Consider the following 24,265-nt stretch of genomic DNA (forward strand, 5'->3'; position numbering starts at 1 on the left):
GTAAACTAATGAATTACCGTATTGTAGTCTTTATTGTTTTTGTTTTCGTTTTCGTTTTGTTTCTGGGTTTCTGTTGTTTTTCTTCATTGTTGTGGTTATTCGTTCTTTCTTTACCAACAATGTGTGTTGCAACTACTTTTAATTGCCAACTGCATCCTACTGACAAGAGGAGGATAGCGTAGCCCAGTGGTTTAAGCGGTCGATTGATGCGCGGTCGGTTTGGGATCGATTCCCGTCAGTGGTCCCATTGCGCTATTTCTCGCTCCAGCCAGTGCACCACGACTGGTACATATGATCAAAGGCCGTGGTATGTGCTATCCTGTCCATGGGATGGTGCATATAAAAGACCCCTTGCTGCTAATCGAGTAGCCAGTGAAGTGGCGACAACGGATTTCCTCCCTCAATATCTGTGTGGTCCTTAACCATATGTCTGACGCCATATAACCGTAAATAAAATGTGTTGAGTGCGTCGTTAAATAAAACATTTCCTTTCTTCCTTCCCACTGACAGTGTCCCTTTCTCATACTCAGTACCAATATTCCACCCAGCACGCGTCTCACATCCTTCCATGTCCTTCACAAAATCAACACCTGCCCCTGTACAATTATTAAGGTAGGTGTAATTAGGAAACGAAGAACAAGCCACCATAACCATGCCCGACAGACGTGTTGAACTGATTTAACTATATTAAGAAAACACGTTTAACAATTTGGTACAATAATTGCACCAAGCTACATTCAGTGATGTGGCAATTACTTGTACGCATTTAATTTTGTACTGACAAACAAATCAGTTAAATCCAGTGTCCGATTTCCTTTTGAAATCACGATTTTTTTATATATATACATGTATATATAGCAAACTGCTGAACCTTTGTGTCTTGTAAATGTCGCTCTTAGCTATGGAAACAAATACATGCAAGAAAGATAGTGGTAATATACATGTTATGCCTGTTGAAATTTTCATTATAATTTCTAAATTATTTTTGTATGTCGATGACAGTTCTATGCCACCATACAAAATCATGTTGTTTGATTTTAGTCCGTAAGCAGAGGGCGGGGTGGATGGGGGTAACAAAATTATAAAAAAAGGAAACTTTGAGTTTACCGAAAATAAATAAACCGAGCTCCCAAAGGGGGCGAGATTTGTAGAGGGGGTTCGAGCATGCTTCCCATATTTTATTTTAAAAAAAATAAAGATGCCCAGAGTCGCGTTTTCGGAGCAGTTTAGGGGATGATGAATTTAAAGTAGAATAATTCATTAAAAAGGGCAGTTCAAACTGGCGGGGTTGGGGATCAGTCAATGATATGTATTGACAAATTATTCCACACACTTGCGGTAAACATTTCTAAAACAGATCTTGTTTTATTTGAACGAAAATCTGAGATTCTTTGAACACATTTAGTATTAACTAGCGCACCTGCACCTACAGTATAGATCCACGCCTCCCAGCACCTCTGGCCTACAGACATGTTAGAAATTGCCTATATTCACAGTAATGGGTGCGGCATTGAGTTAGTGTTGGATTGGAACACGGATGTGCATTGTGTGAGCGTGGAACCACGGTGGTCACATATTGAGCACTGCTGCTGTAGTTTTCGCGGAGAGTTCTTCAAAACAGAAGGCTGAGAAATCAATACTCCGCCTCCGCGATTCTCCACTTGGTTAATCCGCCCTGAACACTGATTGGTAAATCTCCACACTGACCAAAGGTCAAGACGCCCACGTTGCACGCAGACAACTCTTTGTGTCTGTTCGTCCGTCAGGTGTAGGAGCCCGTCTTGTATGTATTCCTTTCGTTTGAGGGCGGGGTGTAGCCCAGTGGTAAAGCGTTCGCCTGATGCGCGGTCGGTCTAGGATCGATCCCCGTCGGTGGGCCCATTGGGCTATTTCTCGTTCCAACCAGTGCATCACAACTGGTATATCAAAGGCAGTGGTATGTGCTATCCTGTCTGTGGGAAAATGCTTATTAAAGATCCCATGCAACTAATGGAATATTGTGGCGGGTTTCGTTTCTAAGACTATATGTCAGAATTACTAAAAGTTTAACATCCAATAGCCGACGATTAATAAACCAGTGTGTTCTAGTGGTGTCATTAAACAAAACAAACTTTTTCTTTACTCTAAGACAAACTGCTTCTCTCTTCTTTTTTTTTAATTCTAAGGTAAAAACAAAAATATGTTTACATTATAGTGGTGCTAAATATGATTTCAAAATACAGTTTAACCTAAAATTTTCATAAACAATTTTTGTTTCTTTTTTAAGTCTTAAAATAAAAATACATTACAATGCGTTTATATGTTTTAATCTATTATTTTGTAGTAAATATGTTGCCAATAAAACCTTCAAATCACTGGCGTAACCAGAGGAAGGGGCATGGTGCCATACCCTCTCAATCGCAACTCTTTTCCCCCACCACTTTTTATATTTTCACGTCTCCCCATAACACGACTCAATTGACAATGTGATTTTCCCCTCCCCCAATGTGGGTCACTTTCGAATATAAAATCTGGTCTATGCTAATTAATAGTAATTAATCAAATCCGCCCAACACCCATCCCCTCCCCATCTCTTGTTCAAACAATTTAGATTATTTCTCTGCTACCATAGGGCCTATACCAAATAGGTTACTTCGTGTTTTATCTGTCTGCATCAATTTTGCGTCGACTTCATATATAGTAAACGTAAGACGGCGGCGTGTACATGCAAATGTCAGCGTGTGCGTAAATCCCTCCTGCATTGTTCATTCCACGGAAATGCTGGTTCCGCGCGAGGCTACTTCCGTAAACGGATCCTCGACATCTCGGAATTGTCTTGGTAACGGTGTTCCGTAGACGCGATAATCAGTGACGCAAATGGACTTTCGTCAGACACTCTTATACTTTGTTTATTAATTAATTAATTAATTTATTTATTTATGTACCCGCCTGCACTTATTTGAATTATTTATTTATTTATTTATTTATTTACATATATTTTTGGTCGGGTGTAACATTTGTTATCTTTTGAATATAATTTTTACCTTTATTTATTTATTTATGATTTATTTATTAATGATGCATTTGTATTATATATATATATATATATATATATATATATATATATATATATATATATATATATATATATATATATATTTTGCATATCTTGTAAAGACCAGACACAGTAGTCTAATGTTAACCATTGACTTATAGTCTGGTAGGTACTCAGTTCGCATCTCAATACCGGCTCCAATCCAGTATCAAGTTTAAAGGATCAACGAGGAAGCGTATGACCATTGCACCAACTTCTTTCTTACTAATCGCTAACGGCTAATTATCAACCCACTGTCCTAGACAGACGACTAGACCAGGGGCGGCTGCAGGAAGTTTTCCAGGGAGGAGCAAGACATGTTGGTACATAATAAAGTACATGTATAAAAGTAACATATTTTCACTGACGAATATACGTCCAAAAAACGTTCAGGCCCGAATCCTGAGGATGCCGATGAAAAGTCAAACTACCTGAGCTATGTACCCAGGACAGCGTGCTTGAACCTTAATTGGACATAAGTACTAAAAGCAAGTTAAAATGAAATAAATACCTTGTAGATCTTTTTCGCCTCTTAGATGTTCAGAAATATTTTCAGGCCGAGTTCAGAAGGTTCTTCAATTCACCCAATATTGTTTTCTCATTCAAATGGGTGATCCACGACTGTTTATGTCAAAATCCGCTGTTTGTTCTGTCCTGTTTGATAAAAAAAATGGGTATGAAAGACACCTTGCTACTAGTAAAACAATAGCTTATGTGAAACATCGGGCTTCTTCTCTTGCTCTCTTGCATTACATGTACGATTACTAGATTTTGATGTCCAAAGAACTATAAAGGCAACTCCCTTACTTATTACTTATTTGAGGTGCCTATATCCAGCCAGGACTGCCTCTCAGAACAGATGGCAACTCCCTGTTTGTCGTATTCTACATAACATATATGTTTAACATACTTTAATGGTTTCGTGTATTGTATTTTCAAACCACGCAATGCTGTCGTCCTTGTACACTTGTGTTCTTTGTGAAAGTGTAATGCCAATGTCTGTTCGTGCGTCAACTTCCGGTGCTATGTTCTATACTTCTAATTAATAATATTTTAGTGTGACGTTAGTACCGTACTTCTAAACCTAGTGTTGGTAATGTCATTATATATAGTTCAAACCGTCGTGTTTTTCATGTGTCGTGCACTATTATTCAAATTGATTTCTATTACTTTTCCTTCTGGTTTTTTTTCTATCTTCTTTTCTGATTCTTTTTTTTAAAAGATGGCTGCAAAACAGAGATTTATCTGTACATGAACTCCGCACATGAATCGTGATGGTCACACTAATAACTTGTTTATCTGGCTTGTTTTTCATTTTTCATCTTAACTGTCCTCTTTTGTGGGAGTTTAATGACGCCCGCTGACGTCTGCTATGACCAGAAATAACCAAACGAGGATATTTCAGGAAGACTTAAGCCGAGGTGCTTCTATTGATCCGCGCCGTAATTGCTTCTCCGAAGAGCTCTCCTTCTGCTACGTAACACTGCAGTGTATGCAGGTCTTAATAATAAATATACCCACAGGAGCACGTTAGAAGATTTTAGACAAGATTTATTTACTCGCTGTTACCCAATACTGAAGGGCTTGAAAGGAAAGGGATGTTTGTTTGATGACACCACAGCACATTTTAAACTAGGACTATTTTTCGATGTTATTTTGACATTTGGTAACGAGAGAGAGATGGTGGTAGGGGTGAGAGATGAATATGGAGAGAGAGAGAGAGAGAGAGAGAGAGAGAGAGAGAGAGAGAGAGAGAGAGAGAGAGAGCGATTGACACACAGAGAGAGTGAGACAGAGATATAGTGAGATACAGATAAAGTGACACAAAGTGAGACGGATACAGAGAGACAGAGAGGGAGACAGAGAGAAAGACACACAGAGAGAGAGAGAGAGAACGGCCCTAAAGTTCCCATAATGACCCGCCACCAAATTTGAACTTATTATTATCGAGATGACATCAAAGGCTAGTCCTACCTTTTAACAACAAATTATCTTTTATGCCCATTGTTCATACAGCACATACCACAGTCTTTGATATACTATTCGTGGATCATTGGTTGACACGGGAGATGACCTAATAGGTTCATTCAGTAGGATCGATCCCGCGGTCCACCACGTCCAAGACGTGCCATCTAGCATTCAAGACGTGTACTCCCTGAGTCACATTGTTGCTGCGGACATTCATGCCGTCATACAAACGCTGACCGCGTTAAAGGACGATTATGTATTTCTTTCAGTAAACAGTTCCAATGACAGCCAGGTCACACTGTTTCCACTCTATATGTCAGTTTGATGACGCGGAAATGGCAGTCGACCATTTAACACGGAGTAACTCAAGCGTAACGGGTTGTGCTATAAACACATCCACCTTGCGGATTTATCGCAAGTATGCCGTGAGCGTTTACAGAACAAAATATCACCAGTTTATCACCATCCACTAAAAACAACCGGCATCTTCGAGCAGACGAATGAAATATCAATATCGAAGAACTTCTGGTAGTGTCAGCAAATGTCAGTAATGTAAAGGAAAGCAATAAAGGAACTCACAAGTTTCGTTTATTGGTGATGCATGTGGATTCCAAGGGAATACCTATTTTAAAATAGCATTGGAGGGGGTGAGCATAAGCGTACGAGACGGGGGAGTAGGGGAAAAACTCCCTTCCCCCATCCCCCGGTGCTGGAGCAAATTGGGACAAAAAAGATTAGAGATATTCGGACAAAATGAGCAGGTCTGAAAGCTGTTCACCATGTTATTCCATCCGTCTACCCACAATATTAGTTGTAATCCCATGTAAAAATACACAGTGATTTTCGTTTCCAACCCCACATAGCTGTTTGGTAGTAATGCTAACATAAATAAATTTTGTTACCCAGATTCGGGATTTTCCGTTTAATTCGGGCAAAAACTAGCCTGCACAAATTGGAGCCCATACACCCATGCTAAATAAGGTCCTTGGATATGCACACATTTGATATTACCACTTAGCGACTAGGTACCAGTCGAAGAGCCTACGTTAGAAGGGACCAGAGAAAAGAGATTAATTCTATACGGCCCCTTATATAATATCAGGCCCGTAGAAAATGGGGGGTGGCTGTGACTGGGTTTTTTTTTCAATATGCCCCCGGACCCCCCTAAGCACTTTATGCCTCACCATAAGCCTAAACGACCCCCCCCCCCCCCCCCCTCAAAATCCTGGCTACGGGCCTTACGCTATTGCAAGGTGTTACATATTACTCTTCCTTCCCTACCCTTACCCCCAGTACTTTTTATGTTGGAGCTAAAATTGTGAGACAGTTATTAAAGATCGGTTATTTTGTCTTCTTGTAGTATACATACCAAACGCCATGTGTTAACAGAGCGATATTTAACATCGTGGTGTACCACCAGTCAGGAATGTATGGGGCTGTAGAGAATTAATCCCTCTCCGCAAAGCCGTTGACATTTACCCCATTCCAACATATGCTCTCCGACTTCTAATATCAAGGTATGCCTGTGCATATAAAAATATACCATTTGTTGCTCACTAATCAAGAATACCAGACTCAGTGATGTACTGGCCTTAAAGCTTGATGCGCGGTGGGTTCGGGATGGATCCCCTTCGGTGGGCCCATTGGAGTATTTTCTATTCCAGCCAGTGCATGCCAACTGGTATATAAAAGGCTGTGGTATGTGCTATCCTGGCTGTGGGATGGTGTATATAAACGAACCCTTGCTACTAATGGAAACATGTAGCGGTTTTTCTCTTTAAGAGGGGCGGGACGTAGCCCAGTGGTAAGCGCTCGCTTGATGCGCGGTTGGTCTAGGATCGATCTCCGTCGGTGGGTCCATTAGGTTATTTCTCGTCCCAGCTGGTGCACCACGACTGGTATATGAAAGACCGTGGTATGTGCTATTCTGTCGGTGGGATGGTGTATATAAAAGATCCCTTGCTACCAATGAAATCATTTAGCGGGTTTCCATTCTATGACTGTCAAAATGACAAAGTGTTTGACATCCAATAGCCGGTGATGAATAAATATGCTCTAGTGGTGTCTTTAAACAAAACAAACTTTTTCTCTTTAAGACTATAAGTGAGAATTACCAAATGTTTGACATCTAATAGCCGATGATTAATAAACCAATCTGCTCTAGTGGTGTTGTTAAACAAAACTAACTTAAACTTTTAACTTTAAAGGAACTATCCGGAGTAAGATGTTTTCAACTAATACAATTTTGTAATGACTAAAACTACATACTAAATATAGTTTGTTGTTTACAACTTCAGTGTCTGTCTTTTTAATGTGTTTGTGGTCGTCCTCGTATTTGTGAGTAGCCCAAACGGGATTTGGTTCTCCAATAATTTCGTACGTATGAAAAGTTTGCTCGAAAATAAAATGAAGTTTTACCTAATACAAACATAGTTTGACGCCCAATAGCCGATGTATTTTTCGTTCGTGCTAGTGTGTCGTTAAACATTCATTCATTCATTCATTCATTAATAGAAACACTAGGACGATTAGAAACACATTTAATATACAACCACTAGTATTTTATGAGCAAACGATACCAAAACGCGTCTCATGCAAGCACTATGTTACCATCGTGCCCATGTTTCTGCGGGTGCCATTGTACCACATCAATTCTTATTGAAGATAATGTTAACATTTACTAATAAAACTGATATAAGCAGGCAGGCAGTGGACTAAGAAAAATAGCGGCAACTTCGCTTTCAGTCTGTTCCGACTTTGTCTGTCAGTTTCCTTGGATTCTATCTTCTGAGCTGTCCACACCATCACCTACCTGTCTCATCTTCACCCATGGGTGCAGTTTCTTTTCAACAACTGTATAATCAATAAAAGTGTATTTATTTGTTGATAATGGATAACAGTATTTGCATAAATAATCAGGTTCACATATTCCTACCAATCAGAACCGCGGCTGCTTTTTCTCCGTAAATATTCGGTGCACCTTGAACTTTGACACGGAACTTTCTGCTTTGGTACAGTGCACCCTGCACTGAGTGCAGACAGGAACTTGGTCATCAAACCTAACATCAGTTAGTGTTTAATATTTCACTTGTGACATTATTTACCAAATAGCCAGCCCCGGCTGCTGACTGATGCTGAGTTTATTGCCCTGTTCTTGGAGGTGGCACTACTAAACCGACCGGCGGCTACACGGTTTATCATCTTCTTCATGAGGTGGTCGGGGAGAAATCAGGTTATTCAGTGTTGGCTTTTTCTGATTTTAGTGGGGCATCATGCTGACTGTTTAAGTGTATATACCAGTATATAAAACCACGCTCGTTACCCTTGTTAAAGCTCAATTAAGTGACTGTTATGCGATTACTGCCCTGTATCTGTGGTGGTTTTTAACTAAATGGTCCAAATAAAAGCGAAGGTGACAAATGTATATCTGTATTATAACCACGAGTATTCAAAACACAATAAACATTCAAAAGTACTATTTCAGGTTCATATCTTGGTATCTTTGTGTAGTAGCTGAAAGCCATAAGGGTAATTTGCACCAAGTTAGTTGATTAAAAGGAATCACTTTTATTTTGCATGCTGTTTAGGCTTATTTAATATGAGAAAAAAATCTGTTGATTATTATTATATACGGACTACTGATCCATCTATTTGATGAGAACGAAATATATATTTGTGTTATTTCGAAGTCGTATAATTATGTGCAAAACGTTACTGCTTTGAATAATATTTTGAATAAATATTCTGTATATGCCATTTTTACTGTGTGTACTCCTCCCCCCCCCCCCCCCCACACACACACACCGATAGCCTAGCTGTGTCTCGACCCATTTCCCACAACCAGTCCCATCTGACTGCTCAAATGTAGAGGTACCCTATTCTATAATTCTTATTCAGATCAAAACACATTTTATTTATTTATTTAGATCTCGTTATTGTTGTTTATGTTTATTTGTAACATTAAGTTTAAACACAAATAGCTTCATAATCTCATGATCGCCATATATTATTATTTTTATTATTTACGAAACAGTGCACACAGTTATCACTGCAGCATTATGACAACAACCGGCTATTTTTAAACCTGAGAGCTCCTATCACTGTTTCAATCCATTAGTTCCGATAATGCATTTGTCAAAACCGAATGCTCTTATAATACTTTCAACTAATTTAGAAATGTCAATTCGTCTTAAAAAGAGACGTCACTGTGACGTACTTGATAAAAACGACACATGCGGCGGCCCTCAAGACAGCCATTATCGGATTCGTGTGTACAATCCATTTCCGTCCACCCACACAAGGTGAAGGATGTTCTGGCCGGGTTGCTTGGCAACCCAATTTATTTCTGACGACAATTCAAAGAAAAAGAACAGGGCCGCATCGATTCCTGTTTGATTTGGCGCTACTGTCCCTAGACAGACGGCGATATATTCCTGTTCCCTCCTACTCGTTCACGAGGCGAATAGATTAGCGGCAAACGTCTGCTTTACTTACTGGGTATTACGTCCACGCCACAGGTCGGGGACGGTCACCCACGGTCGCAGACGCCATGCAAATCTATTCATTATGCTGACCTGTAACGCGGGCCTTTTAAGTGAGGGTTTCATGACCCTGAAAAATGGATCGGAGAGATGGCCAGAGGTTAAAAAGCCTTTTAACGAGGGTGTATGGGTGCTACCACAAACATCGTTTATAATTTAGAGTCCAGAATAGCTATTCTGGGATAATTTTCAGAGCTTGATATGGTTAATGGAGGGTGATGTCGTATGCACCAGTTCTTCTTCTTCTTCAAGCTGGTTATTCACTCAGAACGCTGAGTTTGCGATACACCATATCTTCATTATTAATTACACATTATAATAAACTGTCATTATTTTATTTCTTTGTTATATATTTTCAGCGATATTCTTTATGTGATGATGAAAGGGAGGGGTGCATTATTGTTCTAGGTATGTACTGGTGCAACAGTATTCCAGTTCACACTATGTATGTGAGCTTCTATGATGTACGTCCTCTATTTAAAATTTTAGACGTACGAAAAAACAAAACACAACAAACAAAACAAACAAACAAAACCTCCAACAAAAAACCCCACAATAACAAACCACCTCCGAAAATTTTCAAATACTTATTAAACTTCTAACATATATCTTTAAATACAAAAATCAATAATTATACTTCAAATATGCACATTTGAAAACATCTTTTAACTATAAATTAAAAATTAAACTTTAAAATACAGATTCAAAGTATAATTATGTTATTAAATGCAAATTCTCTGATATAAAGCACTCAAAGGTAAACATGCCACTAAAATAGAAGAAATCTGATTTGTGCAGGTGAACAGAGATGCATTTACTGCAGAAATGGCTGAGACATGCAATTTTAACTTTTAAATCCACTTATTGTTAATATGTAAATGAGCTACCTAGTGACGTCAGTGGGTGCGGGGATTATGTCAACGATTATTGGAATAGTGATTGTGTGAATCGTAGTGGGACTTATCTCGGTGTTAGGGCCAAGTGGTAGATAGGGGGTCTAAAATGCGATATATTAACGTTATAAAACCCATTAGACGCCCACCCCAATATCAGGCAGTTTTAAACATTTTCAACAAACATATTTTAGTCCAGCAACCTTGGAACGATTTTTTACTCGGGAGCGGTAAACACGATGCACATTAAAAACTGATGTCAAGAAGGACAACTTGAGAAAGTGGGGGGGAAAAAACATTTGTATTTTACTGCATAAAAGGTTTTATAATATTTCACTACTGGTTGATTTATGGACACCTAACAGCTGTTGATTATCATTTATAATTTAACACTGAGCCGAGGTTCTGTATTCCTATCACAAAAAGACACAAAAACAATCCCAAAAGAAGACAAAGAAACATAAACAACGAAAAATAATATAATGTTACTTAGAGGTAACTATGCTTTGGACTATCCCCACCCCCATCCCACCCCCACACCCACACCCACACCCCCAAACCAACCAAACAAACAAACAAACAACGATGGCTGCGTATATAGACACTTTTAGGTTAAGTGACAAAGATGACAGCGTCCGTTGAGATTGTATTTATGAATTTTATCTTGTATTTAGCTCGAGGTGTATATGGCAGTCGACTGAACCTGAGCGCAAAAAAAAGAAAAAAGATCGTTGTGAAGTGCGGCATCGGGTAAAGCATAAAGAAGGTCGACAGTGCAGAGCGAAAGAGGAGAAGCTATCAGAATGATCGAGAACTGTGGGTAGTGGGTAAATATAAATGATGTTTCACATTAAAATATTACAATGCCGCAAGCTCTGAGGAAGACTAATGTTCAAGGCATTGCTTCTAAAAACATTCAGGGGCGGGACGTAGCCCAGTGGTACAGCGCTCGCTCGATGCGCGATCGGTGTGGGATCGATCCCTCATCAGTGGGCCCATTGGGCTATTTCCCGTTCCAGCCAGTGCACCACGACTGGTATATCAAAGGCCGTGGTATGTACTACCCTGTCTGTGGGATGGTGCATATAAAAGATCCCGTGCTGCTAATCGAAAAGAGTAGCCCATGAAGTGGCGACAGCGGGTTTCCTTTCTCAATATATGTGTGGTCCTTAACCATATGTCTGACGCCATATAACCGTAAACAAAATGTGTTGAGTGCGTCGTTAAATAAAACATTTCTTTCTTTATATTTTTTTAGGTGCGCACCTTTAATAAAATGTGTAGGGTGCTATTACAATAAATCATGATGACGACCAGAAACACCTTGAATTTGCCAACATTGGTATTTAACAGACTGACATGAGTTACAGTATTGTAACATGTTTCCGACTAGGAGAGCCTTTTAACGACTAGTTTTACATATGCAATACATGTTTCGAATATTGGTGTCTGTGTTTGTGTATGTATGTATGTATGTATGTATGTATGTATGTATGTATGTATGTATTCCAGAGTGTTTCTGATCGTTCTGGTATTGTAGTAAATTGTGTTATCTTATTATAATTTTCTACGTACGAAAAAATATATATATATATATATTAGGAAATAAAAAGTTTAAGTCACTATATATATATTAGAATAACCAGAATTACTCTACACTGGCTCTAGTGACACAGATGTTTTACACAAGAAAATGTATTTAAAGTGTGCTTTTAGTCATTAAAAAGTCCCGTTATTAGTCTCAAACGTCTTACAATCGCAACAAACATAGGCGTACGGGCTCCCATTTTTGTAGTTGGGCAGGACGATTTTTAATCGAATTAAACAAAAAGTGCCCGAATCTGGATTACAACGTTTATTCATATTAGCATTGCTGCCAAACAGCTATACCGGGTTGCAAACAAATCGCCACGCATTTTGACATTGATTACAACTAATATTGTGTGTAGAATTATGAAAATACATCGTGAAAAGTGTTCAGGCCAGCTTATTTTTCTTGAATTTGATGATTTTCTCCAGGACTGGGGATGGTGGAGGTGGGGCAGTTACACCCCCCCCCCCCCCCCCCCGTTCGCTTATGGCAACAAACTCGGAATAGTCCCCTTAAGCGACTATATATATTATTTATTTTCACTCCCCCTTCCCCCTCAGTTATTTAAAGGCTAGATTCGGCCCTGTTATATTCTGTACTCAGCATATGCTAGTTATACGTTCTGTTAATTACATACACGGATTATCGACTGTCACAGATGTCATTTGTTTGCACTACACCGGTTCCGTTACATGCTGCGCTTGGCTTACACGGCTCAAAACGCCGTGTCAGCAATTCAATCATTGACCGGTCTCTCCCCCACGTTTACTCACGTTACACTTGTCATGTAAGATAAATTAGATGCCAAAATTATCTTTCCGTATAAGACGTCTTTCAACTACAGTACAGTATTAAGTTTCAGTATAAAAAGCCCTTTTTTCACTTTCTCTCTTGCATCCATTATTGATTTTGTAAAAACATTATATTGCCTTTAATAATGTCAAGGTCGTATTAACAGCTGTTCGTCAGTTGTTGTCAAGCAGTTTTATTCTGAATGCGTTTGCATAAAACATCGGGATACCTATGTTCAGCCTGTTGTTTACATACACGATATAGTTTTGTTGTGTTTAAATAATACTATTAACAGAAATAATAATGATGTATTAATATTTGTACTGATCATGTTTAAATACTTTTATAATCAAATAATACAACAAAATGAGATTTTATGCACGAGTCTGAAAGCAGTTTCATCAATAATAACATGGTGAAAAATACGTGGTCATCTAAAATATAGTGCCATATTTCTGGATAAAACGTTCCAGAAACGATCTTAACGCTAAGATCACTTTCATAACTACCCTATGCACTAAAGTTGATCTTAACGCTAAGATCGCCTGCATAACTACCTTATGTACTGAAGTTGACCTTAACGCTAAGATCGCTTCATGGAACAGGGCCCTGGTCACTGCGTAGAACATTAGTTTATGTACATCTAGAGTGTTCTAGGTTGTTCTGACTACAGAAGCTCACCACAATGTCCTGGTGCAAGGGCGGACCAAGATAATATTCCAGGGAGGTAACAAGGGCAGAAGAGCACGTGGACCAACTCCTGAAAAGGGCACGTCAGAATGAATGAATGAATGAATGAATGAATGGATGGATGTTTAACGACACCCCAGCACAAAAATAGAGATCGGATAATGGGTGTCAAACAAGGTAAGTAAATGAAAGAAAATTGTAAAAAAGATTGTTAATGAAAAAGGGGCACTTTAATTGTTTTAGGTGATTTCAAATGACAACAATCATGTACAGAAATGTGGTAACAGGATCAAATACTTTTGGACACCGAACTGTGGATTTTGTTTTGCTTTATTTCGTTTTTATTTCATTTCTTTCTTTTTTTTATTTACTTTATTTTATTTATTTTTATTTTTCATTTAAAGAATTTCATTTCATTACACTTTTTTTATGCCTACTGATTCTAGTGAAACTTATAAGATAAAAATACAACAATTATTTGGGCTGTACCAAGTGTGCTTATTTTGTGTCAAATCGCTCGAGTCTCGGTTGCAAATTATTGTTATTATAATCAGGTATCCGATCTCTCTTTCATCCTCCGGCATTGAAATATACATCTTTTCATATCAGATGATGTTTGGCTATATCGTGGCTATCATGTTGTCATTTTGATAAAACAAAATTTAGCATCTCATCCTCAGGGTGGTATATAGCCTGAAATAACTAGAAGGTTTTGTGTTGTTGTTTGTTTTGTTTTTGTTTTTGTTGTTGTTGTTTTTTTTGCTTTTTTGTGGGGGTGAGGCAGGGCACAATAATATATAGTCTTTTCTGCTAGATAAAAGGGGCAACATGACCTTTTTTCTCTGCCTGAAAAATAACCGCTATCACAGTGTCTTGATTCTGTCTGTACTGCCACCCCACTTAGTTTACACTAGACTGGGCCCTGTCCTAAATCCTCCGAATTACACTTTATCACTTATGCACATGCATTAAGGAAAAACAAATAAATGCAATGATTTCCGAAATACTACGAATTAAATCGAATGTAATACAAGATGAAAATATGTGAAAATCTGTTACAACAGTCTTAAAATAGACCAGCTTCATTAAAAAAGGAAGACCTAATAACATAGCAGGAGATGGAAACAAAGTCCTGATTCTGAGCAATCGAAACAAATGAAAAATTATATTTTGATATTAATATTAACACAATAACGCTCTATATTTGGTAACCTTGATAGTTTTGGTTACTTGCCATTGGCCTATACTAATACTCGTGTATGCAATATTTGACGTCATCTGTTTGGCAATATTCACGAGTTAACCGAGACTGACTCCAAAACAACAATTATGGCGATACTGCCTGTGGTTATGGTCGAGACCATGCTGGGATAATACTGAAAGAAATATGGATTGCTATCTGAGGGTTTGCACCATGGTAATATTCCAGAACGATACTGAAGACATCCCGGGGTTTAAACTAAGGCAGTGTTCTGTGATGGGACTACTGGGAATAATCTAGGATTTATAACGAGAAATCACGCCTGAGAGACATTGTGAAGGCTGTCTGTGATTCACACTTACTCACTTTCACCATTTCCCCAAGATAATACACATCCATTAAGCTCTGTCTTATGCAGGTTAAGATTTGTCAAACTAATATTGGGACTGGCAGTTCTCCTGTAGACAAAGTAAGAAGGATGTATGGTCCTGGTGAGTGACAGTCCTCTTATAGTGAACATATCTGACAGTGGTTCAAGAGAGCAGTCACGATTTATTCACGATTTCGTCAAACACTCATTGTGACTGTGTTGTGTATAGATACGATTTTCAGTACGATAACTGTTTTTTCGTTGAGATTTAAAGTAATATTTCACGTCATCTAGAATGAATATAAAGTTGATAAAAGAAACCTTGGTTTTTAGAAGTGGATCGGAGTGCCCCTAAAAATCTGTGTTCAGTAGATGGATACAATGCATTTATTGGTTATTAGTGGAAAACATGTAAGCTAAGATTACCATATAGATAAACACATGTTACGTAAGGCAGTCAAATAGTTCATAAAACTAGTATATAGATACCAAAGTATTGCACACCATCATATGTTTGAGCTTTTCTGAAAGATTGTTCTTTCATACAACTGTCCTATCAATAACACGACTATTCTTGTTTGCATGTTTACATGTTATTGTTTAATGGTAACTTATCTTTCTGAAACCCTAATATGACCAGATTGGAAAAAAGAGCCGTCATCAAATTTCTTCGGGCGAGACGTAGTCCAGTGGTAAAGCGTTCGCTTGATGCGCGGTCGGTCTAGGATCGATCCCCGTCGGTGGACCCATCGGACTATTTCTCGTTCTAGCCAGTGCTCCACAACTGGTGTAACAAAGGCCGTGGTATATACTATCCTCTCTGATGGATGGTTCATATAAAAGATCCCTTGCTGCTACTCGAAAAGAGTAGCCCATGAAGTGGCGACAGCGGGTTTCCTCTCTCAATATCTGTGTGGTCCTTATCCATATGTCTGACGCCATATAACCGTAAATAAAATGTGTTTAGTGCGTCGTTAAATAAAACATTTCCTTGCTTCCTTCAAATCTAGAAGGAAGGTGAAAATGCTGCTGAAACTCACAAGTGTATGGTTGGTGATTATTATCTGTCCCGGAATTTGAACCTTCGTGGTACACGGTTTGAAGATGATGAAAGTCAGAAGGCTGCAATAAGGAAAGGTGGTTGATGGGAATAGTTTTATTTTGTTGGCATCAGTAGCTTGAAGGATTATTGGGTCAAATGCATGGAGGTCAAGGATGATTTTATTTAAAAGCAATGTTGGTCCGTCATCGATTTCAGTACCCATTTCTACGAATGTTTTGACTTCCCATTGTAGTGTACATTTGAATACTGTACATCCCTTTTTAAATGTTGGATCTCTTCCCAGAATACTGGAGGTGCCTTTTTTAAAACGTTGCATCCATTCCCTGCATACTGGAGGTGTCCTGTTTAAATGGTGAACTCCTCCCTAGAAAAATCATGCGTCCGCTTCTGCTACATTGTTTCCTGTGATAGAGTATCATTATGTTCTATACGTAATATCTCGGAGAGTAGTCACTGTTGACACTGTAGTCTTTTGCTTGGATGCGAGTTGTTGTCTGTTTTTGGTGTTTTGTTTTTTGTTTTTTGGTGTGTGTTTTTTACCGTTTTAGGTTACTACAAGTAGACAAAATCACAAATTCGATCTTCTCGTGCTCAAGATATTTTCAGCCACAAATCTCATTGAAAACAGAAGAAAATAGACTCTTTGAAATCTACATTTCAATACGAAGGTCGCATAAACTCAAACATTGCACTGAGAATCCGATGTTTAACTTGACCTTTACAGGGGTTTGTTACAAATATTTGCTGAAGTATTAATGAAAATGTCCAGAGCAAAAATAAAAACAGGTATTTGCATGTTGGAAATACCTGTAACCACAATTGGTGAAGATGGTGAACATTAGAATTGTTTAATGAGTTCCAGTGTTTAGAGCTTATCCTTAACAATGTGTTATTCACTTTAAACAGGATTAAAGTGACAAAACTGTTAGCATATTAAGAATTGCAAGTCTGTGTAAAAAACCAGGGTGTATTTATTCAGAAGCACGATGTGATTTTATAAGCGTGATAGCATGCGATGATAATAAACTGACACGAATAATGATTTACCAGAGTCGTGGAACCGGCCTCGGGTATGTGGTGGTTAAACCATTGTACTTAAGGCTGATAGATACTGAGTTCGGACCCCGGTACCGACCCTCACCCAAAGTGCGTTTTTACGGCTCACTCGTTAGGTGTAAGGCCACAACCCGACTTCTCTACCACTGGATAGACAACCGTGAACCACGGTCCTGGATAGACAACCGTGAACTACGCTCCTGGATAGACAACCGTGAACCACGGTCCTGGATAGACATCATAGACAGCTGGGGGCGGGATTTAGCTTAGTCGTTTGAGCGCTTCCTTGAGGTGATTGCGTTGCAGGATCGAACCACCTCAGTGGATCCGTTCAACTGATTGGGTTTTTCCTCGTTCTAGCCAGTGCACCACAACTGGTCAAAGGCCGTGGTATGTGTTTTCCTGTCTGTGGGAAAGTGCATATAAAAGATCCCTTGTTGCATTAAGAAAATGTATCGGGTTTCCTCTATTGACTACGAGTCAGAATTACCAAATGTTTGACATCCAATAGCCGATGATTAATATACCAAGGTGCTCTAGTGGTGTCGTTAAAAAAAATTCATAGACAGCTGAGGTGTGTGTGTGTACCTAAGACAGCGTGCTTGGACCTTAATTGGATATAATGACGAAAATCTAGTTAAAGAGATAGTCCTGAGTTTGCAGCCATTGTAAGGTGTTTCCGACTAACATAGCCTCTTTGGTTACTAACTTTATATATTAAATATATGTTCGTGTTTAGAATACTAATGTCGGCGTATCGAGGGTCGTGTGCTAATGTTTGCAGTAGTCACTGAACATTGTACTTCACAATATTTTTATTTTGTTCGTATGTATAAAGATAAAATCCGCTTTGAGCTAATACAAACATTAGGTAAACAATAATTGTCAATTGATTTATAGTTTTACCATTTTTGGACACCAAATAACCGATGTATTGTTGTGCTGGGGTGTCGTCAAACATTCATTCAATCATTTTACAAACACCTTGTTTATACAGATACTGATATTCTTAACAAAAAAGAAAGAAAGAAAGAAAAAAAAGTTTTATTTAACGACGCACTCAACACATTTTATTTACGGTTATATGGCGTCAGACATATGGTTAAGGACCACACAGATATTGAGAGGAAACCCGCTGTCGCCACTCCATGGGCTACTCTTTTCGATTATCAGCAAGGGATCTTTTATATGCACTATTCCATAGACAGGATAGCACATACCACGGCCTTTGATATACCAGTCCTGGTGCACTGACTGGAGCGAGAAATAGTCCAGATATTCTTAACACATAAATATTTAATCTGTCATTTTATTCATCAAAAAGGATATGTTAATCGTAAAAATATTACAATGACAGCAAACTCAGGGCAGTCCCTTTAAAATGAAATGTGCGGTGCATGATGGAGAGTATGTATGCCTGAGGTGCGAGAGGTTGCGGGATAGATCACTATCATTAGACGTAATCATCTTCTTCCTGCTCAGTGCATCAAAATGTGTTATTATCTGAAGGAGTCCAATCAAAATATTTTTATTTTCGAATATCTGTTACTTTGGGGAATTGAATTCACTTGGTCACTGGAGGTGACAGATTATTGCTGTTATGATGCTGAAAAATCCATCGACGTACTTAGTTTTGCCAAAACTGGTAAAACGGGCAAACTGTAGTTTGGGTTGTAATACATGTAACCATTTATAAAATAAATTTGCTCTGCTTTGTTGAGTGGACTCATTTACCGACAGGGTTTTCCCCATTCCATCCAGCACTCCACGACTGTTATATCAAACGTCGTGATATGTGCAGTCATGTCTGTAGAAAAGTGCATATAAAAATATTCCATCCAACACTCCACGACTGTTATAACAAACGTCGTGATATATGCAGTCCTGTCTGTGGGAAAGAGCATATAAAAATATTCCATCCAACACTCCACGACTGTTATAACAAACGCCGTGATATATGCAGTCCTGTCTGTGGGAAAGTGCATATAAAAATATTCCATCCAACACTCCACGACTGTTATAACAAACGTCGTGATATATGCAGTCCTGTCTGTGGGAAAGTGCATATAAAAATATCCCACCCAGCACTCCACGACTGTTATAACGAACGTCGTGATATATGCAGTCCTGTCTGTGGGAAAGAGCATATAAAAATATTCCATCCAACACTCCACGACTGTTATAACGAACGTCGTGATATATGCAGTCCTGTCTGTGGGAAAGAGCATATAAAAATATTCCATCCAACACTCCACGACTGTTATAACAAACGTCGTGATATATGCAGTCCTGTCTGTGGGAAAGTGCATATACAAATTTTCCATCCAACACTCCGCGACTGTTATAACAAACGTCGTGATATATGCAGTCCTGTCTGTGGGAAAGAGCATATAAAAATATTCCATCCAACACTCCACGACTGTTATAACAAACGTCGTGATATATGCAGTCCTGTCTGTGGGAAAGAGCATATAAAAATATTCCATCCAACACTCCACGACTGTTATAACAAACGTCGTGATATATGCAGTCCTGTCTGTGGGAAAGTGCATATAAAAAATTTCCATCCAACACTCCACGACTGTTATAACAAACGTCGTGATATATGCAGTCCTGTCTGTGGGAAAGAGCATATAAAAATATTCCACCCAGCACTCCACGACTGTTATAACAAACGTCGTGACATGTGCAGTCATGTCTGTAGAAAAGTGCATATAAAAATATTCCACCCAGCACTCCACGACTGTTATAACAAACGTCGTGATATATGCAGTCCTGTCTGTGGGAAAGTGCATATAAAAATATCCCACCCAGCACTCCACGACTGTTATAACGAACGTCGTGATATATGCAGTCCTGTCTGTGGGAAAAAGCATATAAAAATATTCCATCCAACACTCCACGACTGTTATAACGAACGTCGTGATATATGCAGTCCTGTCTGTGGGAAAGTGCATATACAAATTTTCCATCCAACACTCCGCGACTGTTATAACAAACGTCGTGATATATGCAGTCCTGTCTGTGGGAAAGAGCATATAAAAAGATTCCATCCAACACTCCACGACTGTTATAACAAACGTCGTGATATATGCAGTCCTGTCTGTGGGAAAGAGCATATAAAAATATTCCATCCAACACTCCACGACTGTTATAACAAACGTCGTGATATATGCAGTCCTGTCTGTGGGAAAGTGCATATAAAAAATTTCCATCCAACACTCCACGACTGTTATAACAAACGTCGTGATATATGCAGTCCTGTCTGTGGGAAAGAGCATATAAAAATATTCCACCCAGCACTCCACGACTGTTATAACAAACGTCATGATATATGCAGTCCTGTCTGTGGGAAAGAGCATATAAAAATATTCCACCCAGCACTCCACGACTGTTATAACAAACGTCGTGATATATGCAGTCCTGTCTGTGGGAAAGTGCATATAAAAATATCCCACCCAGCACTCCACGACTGTTATAACGAACGTCGTGATATATGCAGTCCTGTCTGTGGGAAAGAGCATATAAAAATATTCCATCCAATACTCCGCGACTGTTATAACGAACGTCGTGATATATGCAGTCCTGTCTGTGGGAAAGTGCATATACAAATTTTCCATCCAACACTCCGCGACTGTTATAACAAACGTCGTGATATATGCAGTCCTGTCTGTGGGAAAGAGCATATAAAAATATTCCATCCAACACTCCACGACTGTTATAACAAACGTCGTGATATATGCAGTCCTGTCTGTGGGAAAGAGCATATAAAAATATTCCATCCAACACTCCACGACTGTTATAACGAACGTCGTGATATATGCAGTCCTGTCTGTGGGAAAGAGCATATAAAAATATTCCATCCAACACTCCACGACTGTTATAACAAACGTCGTGATATATGCAGTCCTGTCTGTGGGAAAGTGCATATACAAATTTTCCATCCAACACTCCGCGACTGTTATAACAAACGTCGTGATATATGCAGTCCTGTCTGTGGGAAAGAGCATATAAAAATATTCCATCCAACACTCCACGACTGTTATAACAAACGTCGTGATATATGCAGTCCTGTCTGTGGGAAAGAGCATATAAAAATATTCCATCCAACACTCCACGACTGTTATAACAAACGTCGTGATATATGCAGTCCTGTCTGTGGGAAAGTGCATATAAAAATTTTCCATCCAACACTCCACGACTGTTATAACAAACGTCGTGATATATGCAGTCCTGTCTGTGGGAAAGAGCATATAAAAATATTCCACCCAGCACTCCACGACTGTTATAACAAACGTCGTGACATGTGCAGTCATGTCTGTAGAAAAGTGCATATAAAAATATTCCACCCAGCACTCCACGACTGTTATAACAAACGTCGTGATATATGCAGTCCTGTCTGTGGGAAAGTGCATATAAAAATATCCCACCCAGCACTCCACGACTGTTATAACGAACGTCGTGATATATGCAGTCCTGTCTGTGGGAAAAAGCATATAAAAATATTCCATCCAACACTCCACGACTGTTATAACGAACGTCGTGATATATGCAGTCCTGTCTGTGGGAAAGTGCATATACAAATTTTCCATCCAACACTCCGCGACTGTTATAACAAACGTCGTGATATATGCAGTCCTGTCTGTGGGAAAGAGCATATAAAAAGATTCCATCCAACACTCCACGACTGTTATAACAAACGTCGTGATATATGCAGTCCTGTCTGTGGGAAAGAGCATATAAAAATATTCCATCCAACACTCCACGACTGTTATAACAAACGTCGTGATATATGCAGTCCTGTCTGTGGGAAAGTGCATATAAAAAATTTCCATCCAACACTCCACGACTGTTATAACAAACGTCGTGATATATGCAGTCCTGTCTGTGGGAAAGAGCATATAAAAATATTCCACCCAGCACTCCACGACTGTTATAACAAACGTCATGATATATGCAGTCCTGTCTGTGGGAAAGAGCATATAAAAATATTCCACCCAGCACTCCACGACTGTTATAACAAACGTCGTGATATATGCAGTCCTGTCTGTGGGAAAGTGCATATAAAAATATCCCACCCAGCACTCCACGACTGTTATAACGAACGTCGTGATATATGCAGTCCTGTCTGTGGGAAAGAGCATATAAAAATATTCCATCCAATACTCCGCGACTGTTATAACGAACGTCGTTATATATGCAGTCCTGTCTGTGGGAAAGTGCATATACAAATTTTCCATCCAACACTCCGCGACTGTTATAACAAACGTCGTGATATATGCAGTCCTGTCTGTGGGAAAGAGCATATAAAAATATTCCATCCAACACTCCACGACTGTTATAACAAACGTCGTGATATATGCAGTCCTGTCTGTGGGAAAGAGCATATAAAAATATTCCATCCAACACTCCACGACTGTTAAACAAACGTCGTGATATATGCAGTCCTGTCTGTGGGAAAGTGCATATACAAAATTTCCATCCAACACTCCACGACTGTTATAACAAACGTCGTGATATATGCAGTCCTGTCTGTGGGAAAGAGCATATAAAAATATTCCACCCAGCACTCCACGACTGTTATAACAAACGTCGTGATATATGCAGTCCTGTCTGTGGGAAAGAGCATATAAAAATATTCCACCCAGCACTCCACGACTGTTATAACAAACGTCGTGATATATGCAGTCCTGTCTGTGGGAAAGAGCATATAAAAATATTCCATCCAACACTCCACGACTGTTATAACAAACGTCGTGATATATGCAGTCCTGTCTGTGGGAAAGTGCATATAAAAATATTCCACCCAGCACTCCACGACTGTTATAACAGAACGTCGTGATATATGCAGTCCTGTCTGTGGGAAAGAGCATATAAAAATATTCCATCCAACACTCCACGACTGTTATAACAAACGTCGTGATATATGCAGTCCTGTCTGTGGGAAAGAGCATATAAAAATATTCCATCCAACACTCCGTGACTGTTATAACAAACGACGTGATATATGCAGTCCTGGCTGAGGGAAAGAGCATATAAAAATATTCCACCCAGCACTCCGCGACTGTTATAACAAACGTCGTGATATATGCAGTCCTGGCTGTGGGAAAGAGCATATAAAAATATTCCATCCAACACTCCACGACTGTTATAACAAACGTCGTGATATATGCAGTCCTGTCTGTGGGAAAGTGCATATAAAAATATTCCACCCAGCACTCCACGACTGTTATAACAGAACGTCGTGATATATGCAGTCCTGTCTGTGGAAAAGAGCATATAAAAATATTCCATCCAACACTCCACGACTGTTATAACAAACGTCGTGATATATGCAGTCCTGTCTGTGGGAAAGAGCATATAAAAATATTCCATCCAACACTCCGCGACTGTTATAACAAACGTCGTGATATATGCAGTCCTGGCTGTGGGAAAGAGCATATAAAAATATTCCACCCAGCACTCCGCGACTGTTATAACAAACGTCGTGATATATGCAGTCCTGGCTGTGGGAAAGAGCATATAAAAATATTCCATCCAACACTCCGCGACTGTTATAACAAACGTCGTGATATATGCAGTCCTGGCTGTGGGAAAGTGCATATAAAAATATTCCACCCAGCACTCCACGACTGTTATAACAACCGTCGTGATATATGCAGTCTTGTCTGTGGGAAAGTGCATATAAAAATATTCCATCCAACACTCCACGACTGTTATAACAAACGTCGTGATATATGCAGTCTTGTCTGTGGGAAAGAGCATATAAAAATATTCCACCCAGCACTCCACGACTGTTATAACAAACGTCGTGATATATGCAGTCCTGGCTGTGGGAAAGTGCATATAAAAATATTCCACCCAGCACTCCACGACTGTTATAACAACCGTCGTGATATATGCAGTCTTGTCTGTGGGAAAGTGCATATAAAAATATTCCATCCAACACTCCACGACTGTTATAACAAACGTCGTGATATATGCAGTCTTGTCTGTGGGAAAGAGCATATAAAAATATTCCACCCAG

General features: G+C 39.1%; 1 protein-coding gene across 1 annotated transcript in view; it reads left to right on the top strand.

Moving 5' to 3' along the window:
* The window catches only part of LOC121379807, a 41,632-nt gene that overhangs the window by 16,940 nt on the left and 427 nt on the right, over positions 1-24,265 (top strand). The window lies entirely within an intron of this gene.

This window comes from Gigantopelta aegis, chromosome 8 (assembly GCF_016097555.1).
Source record: "Gigantopelta aegis isolate Gae_Host chromosome 8, Gae_host_genome, whole genome shotgun sequence".
NCBI lineage: Eukaryota > Metazoa > Mollusca > Gastropoda > Neomphalida > Peltospiridae > Gigantopelta > Gigantopelta aegis.